General features: G+C 42.7%; 1 long non-coding RNA gene across 3 annotated transcripts in view; it reads left to right on the top strand.

Annotated features, from left to right (window-relative positions):
• Nucleotides 1–23,801, top strand: part of LOC144242718 (uncharacterized) — a 55,069-nt gene extending 31,268 nt beyond the window's left edge. For 2 of the 3 annotated variants that reach the window (XR_013338436.1, XR_013338435.1), the window contains exons 4-7: nucleotides 346–449; nucleotides 2,979–3,149; nucleotides 6,676–6,772; nucleotides 19,522–23,801. This is a non-coding gene — a long non-coding RNA (uncharacterized LOC144242718). Of the gene's footprint in view, nucleotides 1–345; nucleotides 450–2,978; nucleotides 3,150–4,290; nucleotides 4,832–6,675; nucleotides 6,773–19,521 lie in introns of those variants that run through there. The other variant, XR_013338437.1, reaches the window with a different exon arrangement.
• Nucleotides 23,802–25,269: the final 1,468 nt, after the last annotated feature.

Consider the following 25,269-nt stretch of genomic DNA (forward strand, 5'->3'; position numbering starts at 1 on the left):
TGCCTTTTTATTTTTTATTTTTTTAATATTTTTTTAATTTATTTATAGGAGATAGAGAGAGAGACAGCATGAGCAGGGGAGGGTCAGAGAGAGAGGGAGACACGGACTCTGAAACAGGCTCCAGGCTCTGAGCTGGCAGTCAGCACAGAGCCTGACGCGGGGCTCGAACCCACGAACCGCGAGATCATGACCTAAGCGAAAGTCGGACGCTTAACCGACTAAGCCACCCAGGCGCCCCTCCTGCCTGCCTTTTTAAATTGGAGTCTATAATAGCAGTGAAAAGAGTCCTGATGTACCACAACCGCTCTTCCTAATCCAAGGCTCTCTCCCTTCTTTTCCACACAGATACTACTACTAAGCCCTCAAGAAGAGCAGTACCCAGGAAGTGGTTGTCTTGAAGGAGTCCCCACTTTCTTACCTGCCATGCTGACTACCTTCTGGGAATAAGGGTAAGGAAAAGTCAAAGTGAGGATAAGCATAAATTAGTGTCTCAAAGGAGTCAGACTGCCACAGAGATCTCTTTCTCTGTCCTGCTTTCTTATCACTGATAAATTTTCTTGCCTTCCTTTCCTATCCATTTGCTCTTCCTCCCCAGTAGTCTTGTTTCTAAGCAAATTTGTGCCCAATACCGTTTGGAATCATAACACATCGCCTCAGCCCTTGGAAAGCTCAGGTGTAATGAAGGAGAATTGGGAGCCAGGACAGAATAAGTTAGGGAGCCTGGATCTAGAGGACAAAGGGCAGAAAAAGTCAACACTTTGATTCTGAAGCAGGTGATGATGCCATTGGATGAGTCCTTCATGGGCGAGGAGGGGGCTGGCTTGGATAATGGGGAGATAGTCAGATGAGAGCCCTCTAAGCTCCAGATTCTGAAGGAGAAGACTTGAGGGTCCATTAAGTTATAGAACGCTTTTTGTTAAACAAAGCCTGAGAGGTGATCTAATCTGACGCAGGTAAATCCTTTTATTTCTTTTAAGTAAAATTAAATCCAGCCCTAAACCTTAATTTCATAGTTTAATAAACGAGAGAATGAAGCCAGTAGTTTGCACAATAGGCAGGGGCCATGTATGTCCCCAAGGTCCTTCAGGATTTGCCTACCAGAGGAACTTGGCTCTTAACCTGTTTTATTAATTCTGCTTACTCATGAGATTTTTAAAAACAAAAACTGAAATAAGTTTGAAAACCTGAGGATTAGTTTACTTCCCGTGCAAGTACTAACATAATTTCTTCCTTCTTTTGAGCCCCATCTGCCCTGTCCCCCACCGCCCCAAAACGTGGATTTAAATTCCCTCTCCTGGTTCCCTACACCCCTCATTGTTCACCAAGACTCAGAACCCAGATCTCAGCTTTTTTCCCCTTGGTGTCCTTTGCTGCCTTTAGGACATCACGTCTCATTTCTGAGCCAAAGATATCCAGATCTGTCAGTTCAGCCTGACGTCTATTCTGTGCTTTCACTCAGTGTAGGACCTTTCTGTCCCCAACTCCTCCATGAGAAGGAATGAGAAGAAATCACAGTTACCCATCTCAGTAGCAGAAGAATCATCCTGTTGGAAAAATAACAGTAGTGGTGGCCACTGGATGGCTAGAAATACCACCATCATTATTATCTTCTTTTTGCTTGACTGGACCTCTTTTAATGTAATGAACCTCAGCCGATTTTATAAAAATAACAATAATTTTAAGCCAAATATGATAAAATAGAAACAAAAATCATCTGGAACTTTTCAGCATTTAAGTGCTTCTTTTTTTTCTAGCCTGCTTTACTTATCCAGGAATATATTCATGAAATTTTGGAACTGGGAAAAATTAAATATCACAAGTTACCAGTTCGCATTTTAAAAGTTTTTGTGCATAAGATGAAACACCTTTTATAATTTATTTAAGCAATCCACTCTTGTTAGATGTTGAGTTGTTTCCAACTAAACTCCTATTGTTGGACATTTTGGTTGCTTCCAACTTGGCCTCGACAAACCAACACAGAGCCAGAATAACTGGATGAAAATAAATTACAGTAAAGGAGAGGGGGGGAAGGAGGAAAATGACTGGAGAAATCCTGGAAACATGGGCTAAATTGCTTTAAAAAATAGAAGTTTTTAAAAATGTCCTTTTGTGCACAAAATTTGCCAATATTGGTAAGAAAAAAGGGGAAAAACACAAAACCAACAGTGATTAGAGATTATTCATTTTTTTAATGTTTATTTTTGAGAGAGAGAGAGAGAGACAGTGCATGAGTGGGGAGGGGCAGAGAGAGAGAGGGAGACACAGAATTTGAAGCAGGCTCCAGGCTCCGAGCTGCAGCACAGAGCCTGATGCGGGGCTTGAACGCAAAAACGGGAAAGATCATGACCTGAGTCGAAGTCAGACACTCAACGAGCTGAACCACCCAGGTGCCCCATAGATTATTCACTTTCAACCAAATTATTATTATTTTTAGAAATTGGCTCAACTAAGTTGTTTCAAACAAAATCACATGCATGTTCCCCCCACCCCCACGCCGGAGCAATGCTTATGCAGCCAATTAGGTTGTTCATGATCATCTAGTGTTATAAACTGCAGGAGGGTTTTTATTAATATGTGCAAGATTGCCTTCTAAACCTCAGTGCCTTTCTCTCAGATCTGGTGGTGGTCCTGACTTGCTCCTGACTGGTCCACCAACAGTGCAACACCTCGCTGGGTCTCATTCCTGGCCCTTCCTCCTCTGCATTGATCACCAGCCTCGTGGTGGCCTGTACAGAAGGGGTAGGAACAGAAGCTTCCTGGGCTCTCGCATCCAGAGCTTGCCTGGTACCTGTGAGAAGTGGAAAGCCGTTCTGAAAATAAGTTGTTTCCTCCCGCTCCCAATCCGTCCTCAAAATAGCAAGAAGATGCTGCATAGTTTTCAAATGGAAATGGAAATGGTCACAGCAGCCGGAGGCCGTGGTCAAAGTGTCCACCACATTGGCCTTGACTTTGACAAGCCTTAACCTGTCTTCCTCTAGTCTTCTGAAACAGGACCGAGTTCAGAACGAGAAATGAAAAGAAGACCCGCCACGTGTATTTGTCCATCAGGCCACTATTAGAGTCCTATTTCCAAGGGAGACAAATTTACTTCTGGCACCTGAAGTTGCTTATCTGGTTCCTTAGAGCTGCAGCATTGAATTCACTCCCAGGTATGAATCAAACCATCAAATATTCTTTACATCTGCTGCCAGGAACAAAGGGGAAAACAGCTCAGGTGAGTTCTGCACAATATACTCTATGCTTCAGGAACTCTACAGCCCGTCCTCTCTCTTCCCTAGACAGCATATTATTTTTCTTTTAGAAATGTATGCTTTGGCGGAACCATTTGAAAGTTTCAGACATCATGACACTCCCCCCTAAATACTTCGGCGGCGACCATCTACCACAAAGGACATCCTCCAGCACCAGAGCAGTGTTATCACACGGGGGAAAGCTAACATTAATTTAATAATATCTGACTACAGTCCATATTCAAATACCATAAGAGTCTTTGATAAAATTTATCACTTAAAAACATTTCATCCCACAGCTGTGGCTTATCACTGCCTTTGGTTGTTACGTCTCTTGCAGCCTCAACAAATTTTAACTTAGAGTAGTCCCTCTGGCTTTTGGTTTTGTCTTGTCTGTTTTACATTACTTGATTAAAATTTTTTTTTAAGTTTTGAGAGAGAGAGAAAGAGAGAGAGACCAAGCGTGAGCAGGGGAGGGACAAAGAGGGGGAGACAGAGGATCCAAAGCAGGCTCCACACTGTGAACACAGGACCCGATGTGGGGCTCGAACTCACAACTGTGAAACCATGACCTGAGCCGAAATCAAGAGTCGGCTGCTTGACTCACTGAACCACCCAGGCACCCCTGACTTGAATTTTTTTTTACTCACACCAATTGTCTTGTAGAATTTCCCACATCCTATATTTGTCTGGCCATTCCCTGATGACTAGATTCAGGTGAAACATTTTGGGCTAGACGTCTGTCCAGAGATGGAGGCTGTGTTCTTTCTGCATCATATCAGAAGGCAGGTGACGTTTACACTGCCCCGATGCTAAGTTTGATCACTCTGTAGGCAACTCCTTTTTACAACATAAAATTAAACCACACATGAACAAGTCTATATTTTCTAATTACTTCCCTGCGATGAAAGCCCAGCACATCTTTCAAAACAATCTTCATGCACAGCAGCTTTTGTGATTTAAAAAAAAAAAAAATTCAGCCCCAAGTCACAAGGCTTCTCCTTTTCTGTGAAGCGGGTGTTTGAAAAGCCTGTGAGCTAACACTGGTTATCTTTCACAGAATCTGGAATTTCTTCTACCAAGACCAAAGCCAAACCAAGCAACAGCAGCACCTTGCAAACCGAAAAACCCAGTCTTCACAAGCTATGAGTTTTCAAGCCAAGGTTCCAAACTGAGGACAGGAGGCAGTGGGTTTGCACGTGTGGCCTCTGTCCTTGGTCCAAAGGGTCGTGGGCCACCTCGCCCAGGCTCCCCTCACTCACATGACGGGAATCCTGCACCCGCTGCCGGACAAGCCCCACCAGGAGACCCAGAGCTGGGTGCTGCTTCTGTTTGGGAAATCAGTTCAGGGGCACCGGGGTGGTTCAGTCGGTTAAAGGTCGGTTCTTGATTTTTGTGCAGGTCATGATCTCACAGTTTGTGGGTTCAAGCCCCGCATCGGGAGCTCTGCTGTGAGCTCAGAGCCTGATTCAGATATTCTGTCCCCCCTTCTCTCTGCCCCTACCCCGCTCATTCACTCTCTCAAAAATAAATAAACATGAAAAAAGAAAAAAAAGAAATCCTGCCAGCTGAGAAACAAGGTAACTTCTAGATCCAGAACAGTCTATGGGCTTGCACCCAGCTGTTGTCTTTGTACTAAGAAGAACTGGAGGGTGTGAGAGGAAAAGGAGATTTTTTTTAATGCACTTTGAAATGGCTAGAATCCTTGTTGAAAGTTTAGACTTAAAGAACCATTTTCAGGAAGAGAAGTAATTTGTCTGAATCAGTGTGAGTGTGTCTTATGATTTTGAGTTTGATGAGAGATTTTGATGACCGACTATACAGAGGAGACGGTTTCTGTTTGGGCGGAAATCTCCAGACTTCCAGCATCTTTTCCTAAATGCAGACCTAGTTCTGTCAAACCTGATGGATATTTCAGACTGCACAGCTTCTTATCACTGGTTTTCATTTTGGGGAGATGCCTAGCTGATAAGAAAATGGGCGGAACATCTAATCGATAATAATGACATAAATCTTCTCTGGCTATATAAATAAAGCTGCTTTTACGTGAACGGTATTTTCAACCTCTGGCAGCAGCGACTTTAGCAAATACCCTTTTGGGAAATACCCCCCAATAAATATTACATTTGAAAAGAGTTTTGTGAACCGAAGACTCCCCGCATGAAGTCACAGAAGGCAGATCTCATTTAAAATTGGTTTTCAGCTGCTGCTTCTGGTTGCAAGGTAATGAATTGTTCTACTAATTGAACTTGAAGTTCACCTTTCAATTATGAAGCCAGCTGCGGAACCCAAGGACGGGCAGGTAGAAGTGAAACGATGAGCAGTCATGTTGAAACTAAGACATCCTTTGCTCCATCATCTGTGGGCACAGGAGCTTTCCGTCCTTTGGAAATGCCCCTGGTATAGAAATCTCAAAGCATCGCAGGGGTGTGCCTAGGGAGAGAGAGAAAACAAGAGAGGGAGAGAGAGACTCTTCTTTTCCTGCATTTCCCTTTATTTTCTAATATGACATGAGAAAACGGTCTTCCTGTGACAGAATAAATTAAAGAAGCTTGTGTTTACTCTCTTCGGTGTTGACTCTCAGGGAAGTTGAATGGAGTGGTGGTAAATAACTATATAATTGAAATCGCCCTGCTTTCTTATTACCCTAGAAGGAGACTGTTGCGTACAGGCTTCAGATTTATTGAGACAGATTACACCCCTGGGTGTAAATCACTTTGTAAAAGTAAGTCAGGCAGTTTCCATAATTCCCTTAGGTGTCTGGGGTACAGTTGAATACCCTCAGCCATAATTTACTATTAAGGGGGACCCTCGGGGTGACTTTCCTGGGGAATCATCTTCTTACTGGGAGATTCACTCATTATGCTACTATGAACAAACCTCCCCATCTTCTCTCTGCCCGGCCCATCTCTTGCTTATATGTCCAAATGGGGAATGTCCAAATGGGGAATGTCCAGGCTCAGGTTTGGAAGGCAGAAAGTCGCGTCTTGTGTTTCTGGGACAAGGAGATACTATCTGCTGTCTGGAACACGAGGAGAGGCCCCATGAAGGACACCGTCTCTCCCAGTCTTGGTTCCAGCAGGACTTGTCCCCCTCAACCAGCCGGCCTTTATTTAGAAAGGCCAGCCTGGGACCTTGGTACTCGGTTTCATTCGGAGGTTTTCAACATCAGGCGCTGTTTCCTTAAGGTATTTCTCAACGACTGTCTCTCTAAAGCACTTAATTTGCATTTTTGTTTGATTTAGGATATGGCCATGTTTTACATGTTTCAAATTCTATTTCTGATTTGCAAAAATAATAACCAAGTGGCCTCCCAATCCTTAAAGCTTAAAAGGAAGAAGTAGAGTATGGGGGCGGGGGTGGGGATGATAAGAGTTCAATATGGCTTGAGTTTATTTAAAATGTAATTGCTTTTGGCCTTTGTAATTTTGTTCCTCTTTCCCAGACGATGACAAGAATTCCACAAACAATGCCAGTCCGTGGAACCTAATATGCAAGAGAGGATTTGGGTGGTTCAAGGTGAAATTAAATCACCTGCATGGGTAGGTGCATTATAAGCAGTCTCCAAGCTTCGTTCTCGATTTTCTAGTTTCTGGTTTCCTTCTGCTGCCACCGTGGTGCAATTCTGCTCCATCGGTGGCCAGTGGCTCAATTGCCACCCTGATGACCAATCTCCTAATAGCTTTGTAATCCTTCTTTCACACCCACATTTTCCCATTTCGTTATTAAGTCAACAGGATTTAGGCAGCCTTTCTCCCGTGCCTCTTTTCCTCTTCTCACGGCTCTACTGTTTAACTTTTTCAATTTAATTTCTCCTTTCTAGCAGTTTCTCATTATGTAATTCAGAGACTAAGGGTGCAGAAGACTACTCAAGCGGGCACACGTGTTCACATTTTTATTTAAAAGTCCTACGAGACACTTCCTTAAGCAACAGTAGGGGGTATGTTTGTTAAGAGTTGCAGATTGTCCTGAGATGCTTTAGAAACTTGGCCTTTAAAAAACAAATTTAATATGTTTTTAAATTTGTTTATGTTGAGAGACAGAGAGCATGAGTGGAGAAGACAGAGAGAGAGAGAGAGAGACAAAATCTGAAGCAGGCTCCAGGCTCTGAGCTGTCAGCACAGAGCCTAGCATGGGGCTTGCACCCACAAATCGGGAGATCATGACCTGAGCCAAAGTCGGACACTTAACCGACTGAGTCACCCAGGCGCCCCAGGAAAACTGGTCTTGATTATAATGGAGATGTTTAAGAAAGTAGCAAAAGGTCCAGAAAATGAAGCTCCAAATCAAGCCCTGATTTGTAAATTTGTCCAAATCATCCCTGCACAGAGCAGTAGCCCTGGAAACCCCGCCCTGTCCGGCCCCCTCTCAGGAGGTGCGCAAGCCTGGGACAGGCTGTGGACCGAGCACCCGCCGGAAGCTCTCCTCCTCCTGTGGTTGGCTGACTGTGCTGGAGCCCACAGAGGAGGTGAGGGGCCCAGCCAGGGAGGCAAAAAGATGCCCACTCATCAAGAACATTTTCTGGAGAGACAAATCAGAAAGCAGGAGTGGCATCGGCCACACGTCCACCAAGATGAGAAGAAATCCAAGAAGCCAGACACACCCAAGGCGGTAGCAATTTAGAAATATCACTTCCGGGTTTATGGGGAAGAGTGGGGTGCACACATGTATTGGATTTGTCAGATGGAAAATGTACATATATACATGAACACATATGTGTACATGTGCACACACATATACACGTGGATGTTCTAACTTTGGCAGCAAGGCCTTCAGGCCTAAGCATAGAACTCTGGCATCACATTGAGGGCTCCTGGCAAGTGGCCCCTAAGGGTGTTCCCACAGCTTCTCATGTGTCCAGTGTGAAGCTGCTGGCCACAGACTACTTACGAAGTTCTCAAGTTATACTCTGTTGAATCTCAGCTCCATAGCTCACTAACCTCGGTTTCCTCATCTATAAAGTGGATATAACGTGAGTTATATTAGGTAGGCTGCATTAGCAACCTCATCAAAAGAGAAAACACATATAATAGACTTAACAACTAGAAAACACTCAACAAATGGCTAGTTATCATTACTTATTATATTCCCTTCTTAACCTTTGTAATTGATAACAATAGAATTATAAGTCAAGGGAGGCACCTGGATGGCTCAGTTGGTTAAGCGTCTGACTTCTGCTCAAGTCATGATTTCACTGTTTGTGGGTTCAGGCCCCACTTTGGGCTCTGTGCTGACAGCTCAGAGCCTGGAGCTTGCTTTGAATTCTGTGTCTTCCCTTCTCTCTGCCCCTCCCCTGATCGTGTTCTGTGTGTCTCTCTCTCTCACACAAGTAAACATTAAACACAAACAAACAAAAAAAGAATTTTAAGTGGGAATTTTCTGTATAATATACAGAGGCTCTGTGACCTAGGATTTTCTCTACATTCTTTATTCTTAGTTAAATGCAATAGAACATGGAAATATAACTAAACATCAGTTATTACATGACCAAAACTCCAGGGCAAACTTTTGGATAGTCGTAAAACGGTTGCCAGCTATGAATAAAAATGTCCTTAAGACTTGTAAAGGTTTGGCAATTCCTTAGAAAAAGATCACAATCGGGGTGCCTGGGTGGCTCAGTCAGTTAAGAAAAACATCACAATTTTCAAGTATATTTCCCCAATGTAAATGTCAGATACTCAATGCACGTGTTTTAAATATAAAAAGGTAAGTTGAGAAGTCAAGAATAACTAGATAATATCATAAGTTTTTCTTTTAAAAAGGTCCATCGGTTCTGAAAAGTGTGCAGGCCGGTTTTTCTCAATCTCCGGGAGGTTAAGACTTTCCAAGGGATTCATAAGACCCAGATTTGGGACCAGGCTGATTCCCGGGGTGGTGGTGGCTGAGGGCCGTGTGCTTGTAACCGGTCTTCAAGGTCAATCTGCTCACTGGGGTGGTTAGGAAGGCATGTTTACATGGTGTGACCACTCTCCGGGCTCAAAACTCCCAGAAATCAAGGACTTAGAGATCTGTTTGCAATGCTCCAGACCTGGCAATATGATTTCAGCAGTTCTTTGCCCTATTTGCCTGCATTTTTAACTAAAATGATTTTTTCTGATTTAAAAAGTTAGACGAAAATATAGGAAATACATGTGGTGCCTGGGTGGCTCAGTCGGTTAAGTGTCCAACTCTTCATTTCAGCTCAGGTCATGATCTCATGGTTCATGAGTTTGAGCCCCAAATTGGGCTCTGTGCTGAAGCACAGAGCCTGCTTGGGATTCTGTCTCTCCCTCTCTCTGCCCCTTCCCTGCTCATGCACTCTCTCTCTTGCAAAAGAAAAAAAGAAAAAAGAAAAAGAAAATATAAGAAGTACAAATGAGTTGAAGGAAATTGTTATAAAGTCATTCACAACCCAGATATACTACTGTCAACATTTTAATGTTTTTAAAATTCTTGTTAAAACACATACATATGTATAGTATATGATTATTATACATTTTATTTTTCAAAAATGGAAATATGCTGCGTGTACTATTTATAGCCTGCTTCTTTTTCCTTAATAGTATATTATGAACTTTTTTGCGTATGATTAAATGCTTTTAGCACCTTTTCATGATTATATATCATTCCATCTTATGAGAGGTCCGTCATCTAGTTAACCATGTGAGTTTTCCCAGCCTTTTCCTATTTTAAGTAATGTCATGTGTGTGTACTTATGTACTTACGTACCATCTTTGTTCCTGAGCTTTCTGGCTTTTTTATTTCTTTCTGCGTGTTGTGTTTTGAAGCACTTGGCTGGCAGAGATGTTGCCCAGAGAAGCCAAGTATATGGTTTATCTCACCAGTAAGTGACTGGGGACTAAGCATGATCTCAAGAACCCACACACACTGATTTTACAGATAAAATGAAGGCCTAGAGAAGCTAAGAAACTTGCAGAAAGCATCCTGGCAAAGGCTGCATGAATGCGAAGCACAGACCGGAGTCTGGAATACCACGATTCTCATTTGATGCTCTTTCCACCCCCGCCCGGATCATAACCCACAGTGCCCTGAAGAGTGATATTCTCGGGGTCCTGCAAATGCAAGTCATATAAATGTGTGTGTGTGCATATATCACACATATAAATTTGTATACATGCACACACATACACATATATATTCTAATTTAGAAAGAATTAAGTGTAATCTACAATTAGTTTATTAAATTTTTAAAAATTTATTTATTGATCTTTGAGAGAGAGAGAGTTCGTATGCCCACCAGCAGGGGAGGGGCAGAGGGAGAGAGAAAGAGAGAAAGAATCCCAAGCAGGCTCCACGCTATCAGCACAAAGCCCGTCTTGGGGCTCGATCTCACAAAACGTGAGATCATAACCTGAGTCAAAATCAAGAGTCAAATGCTTAACCAACTGAGCCACCCTGGTGCCCCTATTTCATGAGTTAATTTTTTTTTTCATTTTTTAAGTATTTATTTTTGAGAGAGAGAGAGAGAGAGAGAGAGACAGAGTTCAAACAGAGGAGGGGCAGAGAGAGAAAGAGACACAGAATCTGAAGCAAGCTCCAGGCTCTGAGCTGTCAGCACAGAGACCGATGCAGGGCTTGAACTCAGGAACCACAAGTTCATGATCTGAACTGAAGTCAGATGCTTAACCAACTGAGCTACATCAGTTCTCACTACAGTATTATAGCATGAAATAATTCTAAGCTTATCATTCATGTCTGTGAAAAATTTTCCAGAAGAGACAGGTGCAGGCAGGTCAGCCCCCAGGGCCCTGGGTCTCCAAGTACTCAGTGCATGAAGTGCCACTGAGGGTGAAACCCAGTGCCATCGCACTGGAGCCCAGGCACAGACCTGTCCTCTGACTTTCCTCCTGCCCTGCCGTCAACTCTTGGGAAACGTGAGAAGACACCACAACAAAAGTTTGTCCAAAAGCCAACGAAGCAACGAAGCAGCCAGACCTTGGTGGCTTTTCACAAGTGTTGGTGCCTTTAATATTGCTGTCCTGGGCTCACAGACTGTAACGATCACAAAAATATGCTTTGAAGCCCAAGATGACGATCTTACATAATCACAGTGTTGCCAGTGTTCAGAAAGTTGCCCACATCCCCCGGTCTCAGCCTCAGGCGTGGTGTTACAAAGCAGACGCCCCTTTTAGCTGAGACTCTTTTTTGGGGCGCACAGCCTCCTCCTCTCAGTCTGAGCAGCCACATTTATACGCAGGGGGATTTTCCAAACGATCCCAGAGGCGAGTCGGGTTCGTATTTCCCTCTGGCTCAGCCTGAGTGTAGAGCCAGCACCAACATGACTTCAGCAGGGTGGGCAAGCCTCGTGACATCATTTCTCCGTGTCAGCTGAGACTTCAGCTGGTGTTTAGTCGCGTCGCTGCATCGAGAAAATAAACCAGCACTCCGGGGCTGGGAGTAGGCAGATCGTAGAAGTCTCAGTTGCTTTTAGATCTTTGCAGTTCTAAAATTGCAAGCCTGGGATTTTTCAAATACCTAATAATACAGTAGTATTTTACATAATTGCCTTCCCTAACATTCGTAGAAAACTATAAATAGTCCTCTTAATATGCACAGAAGTGCTTATATCCCAGATGTTCCCATGGTGAGGGGACTTGAGCCATAATTTCCACCTATTTCAGAAGCCCCGAGACACGGAGACTTGACAGGCACATTCTTTTCTTGTGCCTCCTACGGATTCCTGCATTCCCATCCTCCAAGAGGGTTGGATTTGAACTGATCTCCCAACACCGCTGGCCTCAAGGGCATCAGCAGGATTCCTATGCCTTTTTAGCTCCATCCAATATAAACCTCGCTCCAAAGCTTTCTGGGAGAAGTGCTCTAACCTCTGCTCCAGGAGAGAGAAGTTTCATGCTTGTTTGCTTTCTTGTTTGTTTTTAAAGACTTCCAAAGGCGAGTTGAGCGAAGTCTTCCCCGTGTTACTTTATTGGGGTTCCCTTTTCTTGATTTCTGGATTTTCATACCTGATACCGAACCACTGATGTGTGAACTAGCAAACGGTGTTTCTCCACAATTTGGATTAGAACCTTCACCAGTTAAACTTTGGACTTTCTTCCGTAGGCTGAGCTAAAATTCGCAGTGCTGTTTCGGTAGTCTTGTCTCCTAGAATCAGAGCCTGTTTGAATCATTGGTCCCTAACTTGCACCTCTTGGTACATTGAAATGAATCTTCAAAAGGCACTGTGGACCTGATTGTTCCCCGCCTGGGGCCCGGGGTTGGAGAGGGTGCGGGGCCTGGCGGCCTGAGGGGCATCTGGGCCTCATCCACAAATGTTACAGGATGTGTCAGCAGAAGGGCCACTTTCTAAGCTCCTGAGTGAGTGGTATTAGAAACTCTGTTAGGAGGGTCAGGACCAGGAAGAGTCCCAAGGAAGCTGGGGATCTGAGGGTGCATTTTTTTTCTTTTTTACAATGTATGTTAGAGAGAGAAAGATAGAGAATGTGCACGAGTGGGGGAGGAGCAGAGAGTGGGAGACACAGAATCCGAAGCAGGCTCCAGGCTCCAAGCTGCTAGTCAGAGCCCGACGCTGGGCTTGAACTCAGGAACTGTGAGGTCATGACCTGAGCCTAAGTTGGATGCTTGACCAACTGAGCCACCCAGGCGCCCCTGGGGGTGCATTTTTTTTTTTAACGGTATTTATTTATTTCTAGGAGAGAGAGAGAGACAGCGTGAGCAGGGGAGGGTCAGAGAGAGAGGGAGTCACAGACTGAAACAGGCTCCAGGCTCTGAGCTGGCAGTCAGCAACAGAGCCCGACGCGGGGCTCGAACCCACGAACCGCGAGATCATGACCTAAGCGAAAGTCGGACGCTTAACTGACTAAGCCACCCAGGCGCCCCGCGGCGGGGGTGCATTTTCTTAATCCAGCTTTCCCTGGAAGTCTTTGGGCTCCTCAGCAGTAGAAACTCTGGAGTTGGGTTAATGCAAATGGAATCCCAAATCCCCAATGTCCTTGGGAACCTGCCTGGTAATGACCGGTCTGAGAAAGAACCAGCTCTCATTTGCCAGTCTCCCCTTCCAACTGCCCTTCCTCCTCCTTATGGAAGAAAAGCACACTTCTCATGTACGTCTCAGAATGTAAACACTTGGCTACACCAAGCCAAAGCCATCTGACTTACTAGTGTTGAATCAGGCATCATTAACATGCTGTCTACGCATATTTCTGTTCAAGGAAACCACAGCTGCAGAGCTGGGGGGTTTAGTCCAGATTAAGTGTTTGGACTATTTTAAGGATGTCTCCTCTTTTATCCCCTATCGGCATAGCACTTGCCTCTGGAACATGAGCAAGGAGGAAAATAGTCGGTGGGTCTGTGCTTTCTTTCCATTGCTCTCTGTGTTATCCCAGAGATGTATCTGAACACATTCATTTGAATGGGTGAAGGAAGGCAAATTCTTTCTAGCAGAAAGCTGAAGTCTAATTTGGCTGATTGATTGGATAATGAGGACTGTCTTTGCCAATTCATTTATATGACAGCCATTTTTTGTAAATGAAATGAGCTAAAGGGTTGCTCCAACGTCCTGAATAAGTAGGTTTAAAGCCCTTGATGAGGTAAGAGCATTCTATCAAAAATATTCTATTGGTAAAGGCATAGTGAAATTAACAGTATTTAGATTTTTAAAAATCTTGTTGGTAATATTGGGTGAAATAAAATGCCTAAGTGAAAGAATAATGAGTATAATTAATCATCATTTACTAAGTCTTAGTAGAACCTGTTTGGTTATATTTTCCCAAAAATGACTCCAATGACTGAATAACAATTTTTTTTTTGTAAATCAGATGGTTTCTTTTCCTTTCCTTTTCTTTTTCTTTTTCCTTTTCTTTTTTTTGGGGGGCTTTTAATAAAATTGGAGGAGGACCTAATTGAGTTGTCAAGTGATAGATTAGTAAAAGTAATTTTTGAAGATGGATTAGTCTGTGATTTTTGAAATATCCCTTGGAAGGAGTTCAAAGGATGGAGTGTGCCATTGCTGTAACAAAATGCCTGCTATTTATTTATCAGAACTGCGAGTTATAGAACTTATGTATGTGAGAAAACCAGAAATGGAACTGAAGCTGCACGCTGGCTTGCTCCTATAATTGGTCATGTTCACTATGGCTGAATCCATCTCTTTAAGAGGGACATTTTCAGCCACACTTTACTTTTATCTGTAATGATTACTTACCAACATTTGAAATGTATTTATGTTGTTTTGATCAATTGTGAACTAATGATACTTGTAGCAAAAACTCACCCCAGATAGAAAGGAATGCTTAGGAACTCATTGTCACTAGACATTTAAAGAGTATAAAAGTCCAATTTGTATGCACACACCTGTGTCAGGGACACATAATAGGGTGATCAGTGACTACCCTGAAGCATGCACACATTACCCGGAGGTAAAATTCTGTGGGAGAGATAGAATGAAAATGTGGGTTCAGGGAGAAAAAGGAGTGATACAGGTGTTCCAAGAGGTAAGCAAGAGGGATTCGCATCCTTTTTAAATGAATGATGGAGGCTTTCCCCTCTTCTCCTAGTCTGCGTCCATACTTAGACTTTGTTGTATATATTGAAAAGAGTTTTGTAACCATTTGTTTTTCAAATGCCAATGTTTACAACACACTGGAAGGCACAGCTTTTGTGACTCTTGTAACTTATGATGAAAATTTTAAATGTCAGGACGCCTGGGTGGCTCCATCAGTGGAGCGTCTGAATCTTGATTTTGGCTCAGGTCATGATCCCAGTGTAGTGGGATTGAGCCCCACATAGAGCTCTGCACTGGGCGTGGAGCCTGCTTAAGATTCTCTCTCTCTGTCTCTCTCTCTCTCTCTCTCTTCCTCTTCCCACCCCACCTCACAAGCAAGCATGCATGCGCTTGCTCTCTCTCTCTTTCAAGTAATTTAAAAAAATTTTTTACGTTTATTTATTATTGAGAGACAGAGCACGAATGGGGGAGGGGCAGAGAGAGAAGGAGACAGAATCTGAAGCAGGATCCAGGCTCTGAGCTGTCAGTATAGAGCCTGATGGGGTGCCTGAACCCATGAACCGTGAGATCAAGACCTAAGCTGAAGTTGGATGCTCAACCAACTGAGCCACCCAGGTGCCCCTCAAGTAATTTTTTTTTTTTGAGAGAGGGCCCAAGTGAGCAAGGAACAGAGAGAGAGAGAGAAATGAGGCTCGCCCAATGCAGGGCTCAAGCTCACCCAGTGCAGGGCTCAAGCTCATCCAAGGTGGGGCTCAAACTGATGAACCATGAGATCATGACCTGAGCCAAAGTCAGGTGCTTAACGACTGAGCCACCCAAGTGCCCCTCAGATAATTTTTTTAAAAAAGAAAATTTTAAATGTCACCTAAAAAATGTGTGAAAGGAATGTTTGGTTTTAATATTATAAGCCTACTAGAGAAAATTTTGAAATCCATGGCTCCAGGAGACCCAGATTTCTTGATATATGCCAGGACAGATTTTCTCTCTCCTTCCTCTGTGCTTCTGTTAATAATAATGTGGCCTGCCTCTGGGGGCCACATGGGAAGAACGTCCCCTTGCCTGCTGAGTGTGTTTAGGCTTGTTAGGCTTGAGCAACATTTGGACCCCCTTTAAAGGGAAATAGCATGTGGATCCCTATTGTCAGGTTAAGTGTTTCTATAGTAATGTTACTTTCAACTATAAAACGCCTTGTAACTCCATGGCTCCTGTACGTTGATTCATAAAAACAAATGTGCAAATCAAAAATAAACTACAACACCAACAAAATTGACATTTTAGTTAACACAGAGGTTGATATCACCTGCTAAAGGAAACTCGCTGCTCTCCTTGGGAATGTGGTGCCAATGGCCATGGCAGTGGCTTGCTTCCTCGTTCACCTTTCGTTATAACAGACCATATTCCTCGGGGCCACAGAATCACTCACTCATTGCCTCACCTTTACTCTGTTCAACTACTGTGAAGTTTTTGTGGACAGTCTCCCGGGTTAATGTTCCTGGTGATGTCACCAGGTGCTGTCACTGGGCTTCCCCTGGTGAGGACCCTCCTTACAGACCCTATTTGTATATCAATAGTCCACATCACTTGGAATAAGGAGATTCCATTAGACTCAAGAGCTGAACATCGTTATTTGGGCCTTAGGACTTTCTGGTTTGCAACACTTTGAATTCTCTCATTCTTTATTAGTTCTTTTTTCATTTTTAAAGACAAGATTTTACTTTTCAAATTTTTAAAAAATTTATTTGTTTTGAGAGCTAGAGAGCAAGCAGGGGTGGGGCAGAGAGAGAGGGAGAGAGAGGATCCCAAGCAGGCCTCATGCTGTCAGCGCAGAGCCCAACACGGGGCTGGATCCCCTGAACTGTGAGATCATGACCTGAGCCTAAACCAAGAGTCAGATGCTTAACCGACTCTGTCACCAGGCATGCCCCAATAAGATTTTACTTTTCAAGTATGGAACTTTTGAAAGACTCTGGATTGAAATCTCTGAACCCAGAGTGGGGACAAAGTGTATGGAACACAAAGGAGCACTGAAGACATGAGTTCCAGCTTCAACATTGCACAACTCGGCTGTGTGGTCTTGGATAACCAACCCCCTCTGAGCCTCAGTTTCTTCTTTTATCAAATGAGAGGCTAGACTCCATGAAATTCAAGGTTCTAAGCTCCCATCATTCTAAAAGTGACAGGCAAAATAGAATCCCAAAGATAAAAGAATTAAAGTGTTTATAGGGCCCTACAATTTACAAGGCATCATCTCAGTTGATTCCTATAACAATTGGAGGTGCTATGAGGTATCAGTATTCCCATTTTATGGGAATTTTTTTTGCAACATTGAGAGGCGAAGTGCAACTAAAGTTACTGAACTAAGGAGAGATCTGGGAACTTTGTGTCTGAGATGTTGGATTTCTAAATTTTCTCTAAACATACTGCTATTTGATTAGAGGAGAAGTTTCTTTATACTTGATGTTCCAGAAATGCTCTTTATCCTCACGAGTGTGAAGCCTTTCTATTCACATGGCTGTGGGTTGTATGGGTTATATCATTCATTCCTTCCTTCATTCACTCATGTGACCAGGATTTATTTACCAACCATGTCAGCACAGTATTATTCAAAGTGCTGTGTGGGGATATAAAAGAACCCATGAGCATCAGTTGTTCACGGGCAACTGGGGAAAACAGCATACAGCATCTAGGTCTCCTTTTTTTAAAATCTTAATGTTTGTTTATTTTAGAGAAAGACAGAGTGCAAGCGGGTCGGGGCAAAGAGAGAGAGAGGGAGACACAGAATCCAAAGCAGGCTCCAGACTCTGTGCTGTCAGCACAGAGCCCAATACGGGTCTCGAATTCACAAACTGTGAGATCATGACCTGAGCCAAAGTCGGATGCATGACCAACTGAGTCACCCAGGCACCACTCTCTGTCTCTTTTTTTAAGTCTTTATTTATTTTTGAGAGAGAGAGAGAGAGTGAGTGCAACCTGGGGATGGGCAAATAGAGAGGGACAGGGGATGGGAAGTGGACTCCACACTGACAGCAGCAAGCCCAATGTGGGGCTCAAACTCACGAGCCGTAGATCATGACCTGAACCGAAGTCAGACCCTCAACCAACGGAGCCACCAAGGTGCCTCACATCTAGATCTCTTATTCACTGATACAGATGCAGAACTTAGAACAGTGCCTGGAGCATGGTGGGTAAATGAGTGAATGAAACAGGCACCCAATTCGGGGATCATATAATTGTGACCAGCTTCTTCTAGGAAACTTTCCCTGCCGATGCACCACTCAAGGCTCTGTGCTTCTTCCTCTCCACTCTGTCTCATAGCACTTACCACTGTGCTTGTTCTCCTTTAGTTTAAAATTTGTGATCAAAGTCATATGTACATAGAGTTGAAAATCAAATAGTTCCCAAAGGTTGATAACAAATCACAGCAATCCTTAACCCCTTCTTGCCCCTTCTTGGGCACTCAAGTTCTGACACCTGGCGGCAACCACTTTGAACTCTTGGATCCGTTGCTTCTGGCAACTGCCCTCACGTTAACTAGGTAATATGCATACATGATTTGTTCTTGATGTATCCATTTTAGATGATATCTGGTATCTGTTATGATGGATCACTATTTTAAATTAAATCATATGATTATGAGTATGTGGATATTACTCATTTTGTTTCAAACACTCCATCAATTCTGTCATCCATCTGCCTTTTATCTTCTCCTAGTGACTGTCTCGAGTATCTTGGGGAGTCCCCCTTTCTCAGTCTTCTCTCCCCAAATTCCTCCTGTTCCAGGTTGGCCATAATGCTCTTCTGTCTCTCTGAAATTCCTCCTCACCTGTCTCCTGGGTTACATCCACTCCTTCCTGGATCCACTTCTTTGTCTTTCTTGGTTTACTCCTTCATCTTTCCAGAGCATAAAGCCCACTCACTTCCTATGACAGAAAAAATGGAGGGTAGAGATTCTGAGTCCTGTAGCATGTTTGGAAATCTGTTTTGTCTCATATCTGAGTGAGGTTAGTAGAGAGTCAAGTTCTAGGTTGAAACCATTTTCCTCAGGATTTAGAAGGCATTACCCATCCCCACTCTCTGTCCCCCATCTTCTGCACCCAATGTTGAGAAGCCTGATGCCAAGCTATTATTTTTTCCTCCTTGGTGAATTTTTGGGAAAATTCCTTTATCTCTGTTGTCAATAGCAACATGCCTTGGTGTGGATCTTTTCCCTTTGTTGTTCTGGTTACTCCATCGGCTCCTTCAATTTGCGTCCCAGTTCTAGAAAATGCTCAGTGATTATTTTCCTGTCCTTCTTCTCTGTTCTCTCATTCTGAAACTCCTCTTAGTCAGATGTTGGACCTCCTGGAATAACCTTCCTTGCTTCTGATCTTTTCTCTCATATTTTTCACCTGTTTAGTATTTGCATTAATTTATTCAACATTACCTACCAAACCCTGTGTAAAATATTTTCTTTTGGCTGTGGTCTGTGTTTTAAATCTCCAAGAGCTTATTCTTTAAAATTTTTAAAAAATGTTTGTTTATTTTTGAGGGGGCAGTGTGGGGACGGAGGATCCAAAGCAGGCTCTGCACTGTTAGCACAGAGCCTGATTCAGGGCTTGAAGGCACGATCTGTGATATCATGACCTGAGCCAAAGTCAGACACTTACCTGACTGAGCCACCCAAGTGCCCCTCCAAGAGCTTATTCTTAACCCCTAATTGTTACCATTGTATAGTGCTTTACCCTTGCTTTAAAGCTGTAGTGTTTTCTTTTAAAAATATTATTTGGAGCTATTATTCAATGATCCCTCCTCCCTGATTAGTTCCATTTCCTCTGGTTTCATTTTTTGCAGTTGTTTACTTTGACCTTCTTCACATTGGAGGCTCTGCTTGTGTGTTTGAGGATCCTCGGTTGTTCAGTAGTCAAAGCCCTAAAAGACTGATTGGAAGCTCTAAGATTTGTGATGGTTCCTCAGAAGGACCTAACCTTGTGGACACCTTGCTCTTGAACTTCTAGCCACAAGGACTGTGAGAGATAAGCCCACCAGCTGGTGGTACTTTGTGTGTCATCCCTAGAAAATGAATACAACGGCCGTGCATTACAATGTCTGTGTTATATTAAATGCATGCATTACAATATGTTTTTTCGCATTAGAAGGGGAAGGTTTCACATGTAGTCATTCTACCAACTTAACCAGAAGTCTATTGCGTGACCTGGTTTACTTTCTGTTTGCCTATTCTGTACTCTTTTGGGCCCAGGGCTTTTGTTAAATTCTCCTTCGTAGCTACAGTGCCTGGTCTCTAGAAATTGTTCAATAAATTTTTTTGGTTTTTTTTATGTTTATCTATTTTAGAGAGAGAGAGAGCACGTGCGCACATGCAAGTGGGAGAAGGGCAGAGAGAGAGAGAGTGGAAACCCAAGCAGGTTCTGCATTGTTGGCACAGAGCCTGACGCAGGGCTTGTACCCACAAACTGTGAGATCATGACCTGAGCCGAAGTCGGATGCTTAACTGACTGAGCCGCCCAGGTGCCCTGTCAATGTTTTGTGAATAAATAACTGAGGGATAGATAGGGTGAGAATAAATAATTAAATAAGCAAGGAAAGTGAGGGACTGACCAATAACATGGATGGTTTTATTCAGGGAAGGCTTCTAGAAAGAGGTAAACGCATACTGAAGAGTTGGCTCTGATACATATTTTCATAATTTTGTTTTCTAATTTAATACCCTAATAAACAATCTCTTTCCCAGAGACTCACCAACCATATTAACTAGGCTGTCCCTTCCCCCCCAACAATGGGCAGTCCTAGACTAGGCTTATGTCATAATTCTGATGTTTTGGATGACCTCACAGGTGACCTTTCTGTTCTTCCTCCACAAACTCTTGTTTATTCACAGAGTAATGAATTCTTTCAACAGGTGGTTGTGAAACAATGAGTCACAGATATTTACTGAGCACAAACTATGTGTCAGGAACTGTCTGGTCACAGGACTTGGCTGTGAGCAAGAGACACACATTCCCCCTCTCATGGACCTTAAAAAGAGCAACAAATGATTATGTTTAAAAGGCTTCAGTGACTAGATTATTTAACACCTAAAGACCATTCCTCTGGGGAAGAATAGATTAGTGTTCTTGTGATGAGAAAGTGTGACTTTCATCCAGTTTACTGGCACCTATAAGGGACAGATCCACCTCTGAGTTGCTGTGTTACATTACTGCACGATGGACAGCATAGTTGAGCAGATGGTTCATGAGTTCTAGAGTCTGAAAAATTCAGGAAGAATGGAGCTGACCCAATCCCAGGTCTTGTTTGGGCATCAGGGTGCTCCCCTGTAAAAGGGTGGGAGCAATCCTACTTCATGGATAGTCAGGAGAATCTCATGAGGATGGACCATTATGTGACCATTTTTCTGGGTTACAATTCTTTTCCTAACGTTTATTTATTTATTTTGAGGGAGTGGGGGAGGGGCAGAAATAGAAGTATAGAGAGATCCCAAGCAGGCTCCCCACTGTCAGTGCAGAGCCAGACACGGGTATGAAATCATGAGCCATGAAATCATGGCCTGGGTAGTAATCAAGAGTTGGATGCTTAACTGACTGAGCCACCCAAGAGTCCTTGCGTTATAATTCTTAAACCAGATATGGAAAAAGTCTCTGTTAACTAGATATTAGATTAACTTCCTTAGGAAAGTTTATCGAGAGGTCTAAAAACTGTACCAGGTTCTTGAAAACGCAGCCTTGAGAAATGATTTGTCTGTTTGCATGGGAGGCAGTTTCCCACTTACCCTGTGTCCAGCCAGGCCTTCATCACAAATGTCTTTGTGGCCTAGGCCCTTGATCTTTCAGTCAGATTATGCTTGGTGTCTTAGAATCATGTATATAACTTGTTTACCTTGCATGCTTGGAATTTGTAAATCGCCTACGTGGGCCTAGAACGAGGGCCTGTTACTTGTAATGCTCTAGCGATAATCCTGACCTCTATCAAATATCTTCTCCCACCTATTCAGTCCTGGCCTATGGCTGGAATGAGGACATCGTGGCGAGTACCAGCAGCAACAAGAACAGGGACACCCAGGGTGATGGTCACACGAGTGACGAAGGCAGACTTTAGTAAAAAGCTTACACATTTTCGGGCATAGCCAGAGCAACCTGCTTTATTTTTCTGCTTCGTTCTAGGTATTTGGGAACAGATGAGTCATGTTTGCCGGTTGTACATACATGTGCATAAATATCTTTTCCCCTCCAGCCTTGAGCTTAAATATTAAAGATGACAACCCTTATTATTGTTAGAAACTGCAAGTAAAAGAAAATTCTCATTGTGTGTACTCAAGCAAAATGACTTCATCCATTTCTCCTTGACTTACACAAAGGGAATCTCAAGTTAAAGTTCATGCTTTAGAAAGCATTATGCAGGACCGTTTGTTTTTTCTCCCACATTGCACATCAAACTGACTTTTTATTCAACTGCGAATGATATTGGGATAATTAAGATAAGCCTCTGAAACACTGTATGAAGACAAACAGAAATTCCACTTACATAATTAAAAGAGAATTTTTCACAATGTTTATTGTCAACGAATACATTATACAGATCTGAGTCATTACAAGTAAATTATTGGCACGCATTATGGCTGTATAGCACTTTCAATTCACCCATTTCCCATAATACAGAGTAAATTGGTTCATCTAAACAGAACAAAACGAAAAACAAAAGCAAAAACTGGGCTTAATTGCAGGTCTCCTCTGTTAGGAATGCTGTCCTTTGAGTTGCAACTCGTAGTAAAATTAGAGGGTGCTGGGCTTGCTTTATGTTTTTTTTCCCCCTGCTTCTTTAAGGTTACTTAAGGTTTCAGCTGATGAATCTGGGTGGCATGGGAAGGGTTTGGGAGTTTGGGAGTGAGTGTTGAAAAGAGGCAGCCCAGAACACAAGATAGAATTTGTCAAAAAGACCTTAAGACCAGTGTACAGGGTGATAAGGCCTTAAGGCCTCCCTACCCAAATATGGACCAGCACATCTACATCTCTTAGAGAGTTTACTAGAAATGTAGATTCTCAGACCATTGAATCAGAATCTGCATTTTAACAAAAGTCCCATTAACTTGTGAGAAGCACTGCTTTACAGAATATTTGAGATCAGCTAATTCACACATTTTATTTAAAAAGGGAAGGACTGTGGTGCTTCGCTGGCCCATTCGATGGAGCAGGTAACTCTTGATCTTGGGGTTGTGAGTTCAAGCTCCATGTTGGGTATGGAGATTACTTAATCAATCTTCAAAAAAAAATCACAGAAAACCTCCTTAAAAAGAAGGAAGAATGGACTTTACCAAGGTGACTAATTGGCAACATGACCACTCCTTATCACTTATAATATCTGTTTAATGTCTGTAGCACCTTTGAAATTCCTATTACTGTTATAATCCTTTTAAAATTTCTATTACTATTTGTGCTTTTTTTCCCTTGGTTAATATTGCTGTATTCTTCCCCCCAAAAAACAACGTTTGGTTTTGTAGATGCTCTCTAATATATATTTTCTATTTCATTAACTTCTGCTTTTCCCTGTATTATCTTTCTTCCTTCTTTGGGCTTATGCTGTTTTTTCTTCTCATTCTTAAGTTGGCCCTTTGGTTTATTAAGTTTAGATCTTGTTCTTTTCTAATATAAGCATCCAAGGCTATAAACTCTTCTCTAAGTACCACTTTAGCTGCCATTGGACACATTTTGATACATTATTTTTAGTTACTGTGTAGTTCTGAGTATTTTCTAACTTCAGTTACAATTTTGTTTTTAGTACATGAACAGATTTTAAATGTTTTATGTATGTTTCCAAACCCATGGGGCTTTTTAGTTCTCTTTTTTATTTCTAACTTGTTTTTTAAGATTATGGTCTTTATATCAACCCTTTGAAATACTTACCAAATAGGTGTGTTAAAATTTCTAAGAGAGATGGTGAATTTGGTAATGTCTCTCATAGAGCTATCAATTTTTGTTTTATGCATTTGAAGTTCTGTTATTAGTTGCATTCAAATTTATGATTGTTATATATCTCTGGAAAATTGGACTTTTTGCCATTCATTATGTTATGACCTTTTTCCTCCGGTAATCCTTTTCATATTAAAGTTTACTTAGTCTGATGTCAATATTACTACTCAATTTCTCTTTTGGTTAATTATTTTTCTTGGTTTGTGATTTTTTCATCTTATGACTTTCTAATCTACTCTTACATTTAAGTATCTCATTTATTTTTTTTAAGTTTATTTATTCATTTTTGAGAGAGAGACAAATGAGTAGAGGAGGAGCAGACAGACAGGAGAACAAAGGATCCAAAGCGGGTTCTGCACTGACAGCAGAGAGCCTGATGTGGGGCTCAAACTCACCAACCATGAGATCATGACCTGAGCTGAAGTCGGAAACTTAACTGACTGAGCCACCCAGCAGCCACAAGAAGTAGCTCTTTTAAATAGCATACATTGGACTTTATTTTTTTGTCCAGTCTGACAATCTTTGTCTTTTCATTGGAGTGCTTAGTCCTTTTACATTTATAGTGATTACTGATATATTTATTTGGATCTCTGTGCTATTTATTTGTTCTACTATTTTCTTGGTTTTGTTCTTTTTAAAGAATGTTTTCTTCTTTTTGTCATTTTATTTCTCCTCTGTTTATTTGGAAATAATGTGCAATAGATCTTTCTTCGGTGGTCACTGCAGTGTTAGCATGCATACTTAACAAAACTTTGTAACTCTGAGGTACTATTGAGAGCTTAAACTCCAGTCGTGCACCTCCCTATTTGTACGCTATTATTGCCTATTATTTAATCCTAGCCTTTCCCCCACAAATTAGATGTTAATATTATCAGTCAACTGGAATCATTTGTCTGTGGGTGGACAGAATGTAGAGAATCGTACAGAAACAATGAAGAAATGGTAAACATCAGGAATGGGGGCCAGTCTCAATAAGTTGAGACTTATTAAGGGCTTTGAACTTTATCTTAAAAGTAGGAAGCCCTGAAGGGCTGTCACTGTCCACATGGTCACATTTGACTTTGAGAAAGCTTACTCCAGCTGGACTATGAAGAGTGTGAACGTGAAGACTTGAAGAAAACCAACAGGTGCTGTAACCCCTGGGATGAATCTGCAAGGTGACGTCAGGACGGAGAGTGTGACAACGTGGTGCCCAATGGCCTGGATCTGATGACTGGCTGGATGCGGTGGGTGCACGGGAAGGAGAAGCAAAGGACTTCGCGAGATTTCTCATTCGGGTGGAAATCATGAAATACGGTGAGAAGATGAAGAGTTGACTAGATCTGTATCTCCTTAGGCTTGTGATGAAACCGAGGAGATTTATGGGTCTCTGTAGAGACTCCTACGAAGCCCTTTCAAAAATGGTAGCTCCCTGCAGAGGACGCGTTATCTCCGGAACCCTAGGCGTCCAAGCAAAACCCTTGGCCCACAGAGCGCCTTGGCCGCAAGGCAGCGGTCGGGAAAGGGCCGGAGTCCTGCGCGCTCCGCCAGTCGCACCTTGTTCTGGGACCACCGGCCTTTGGAGGCGGGGCCTGCCTCACGGGGCCGGCGCGCGTGTGCTTCGCGTCTGCGCAGAGCGCGG

Source organism: Crocuta crocuta, unplaced genomic scaffold (genome assembly GCF_008692635.1).
Source record: "Crocuta crocuta isolate KB4526 unplaced genomic scaffold, BGI_CrCroc_1.0 scaffold36, whole genome shotgun sequence".
NCBI classification, from domain to species: domain Eukaryota; kingdom Metazoa; phylum Chordata; class Mammalia; order Carnivora; family Hyaenidae; genus Crocuta; species Crocuta crocuta.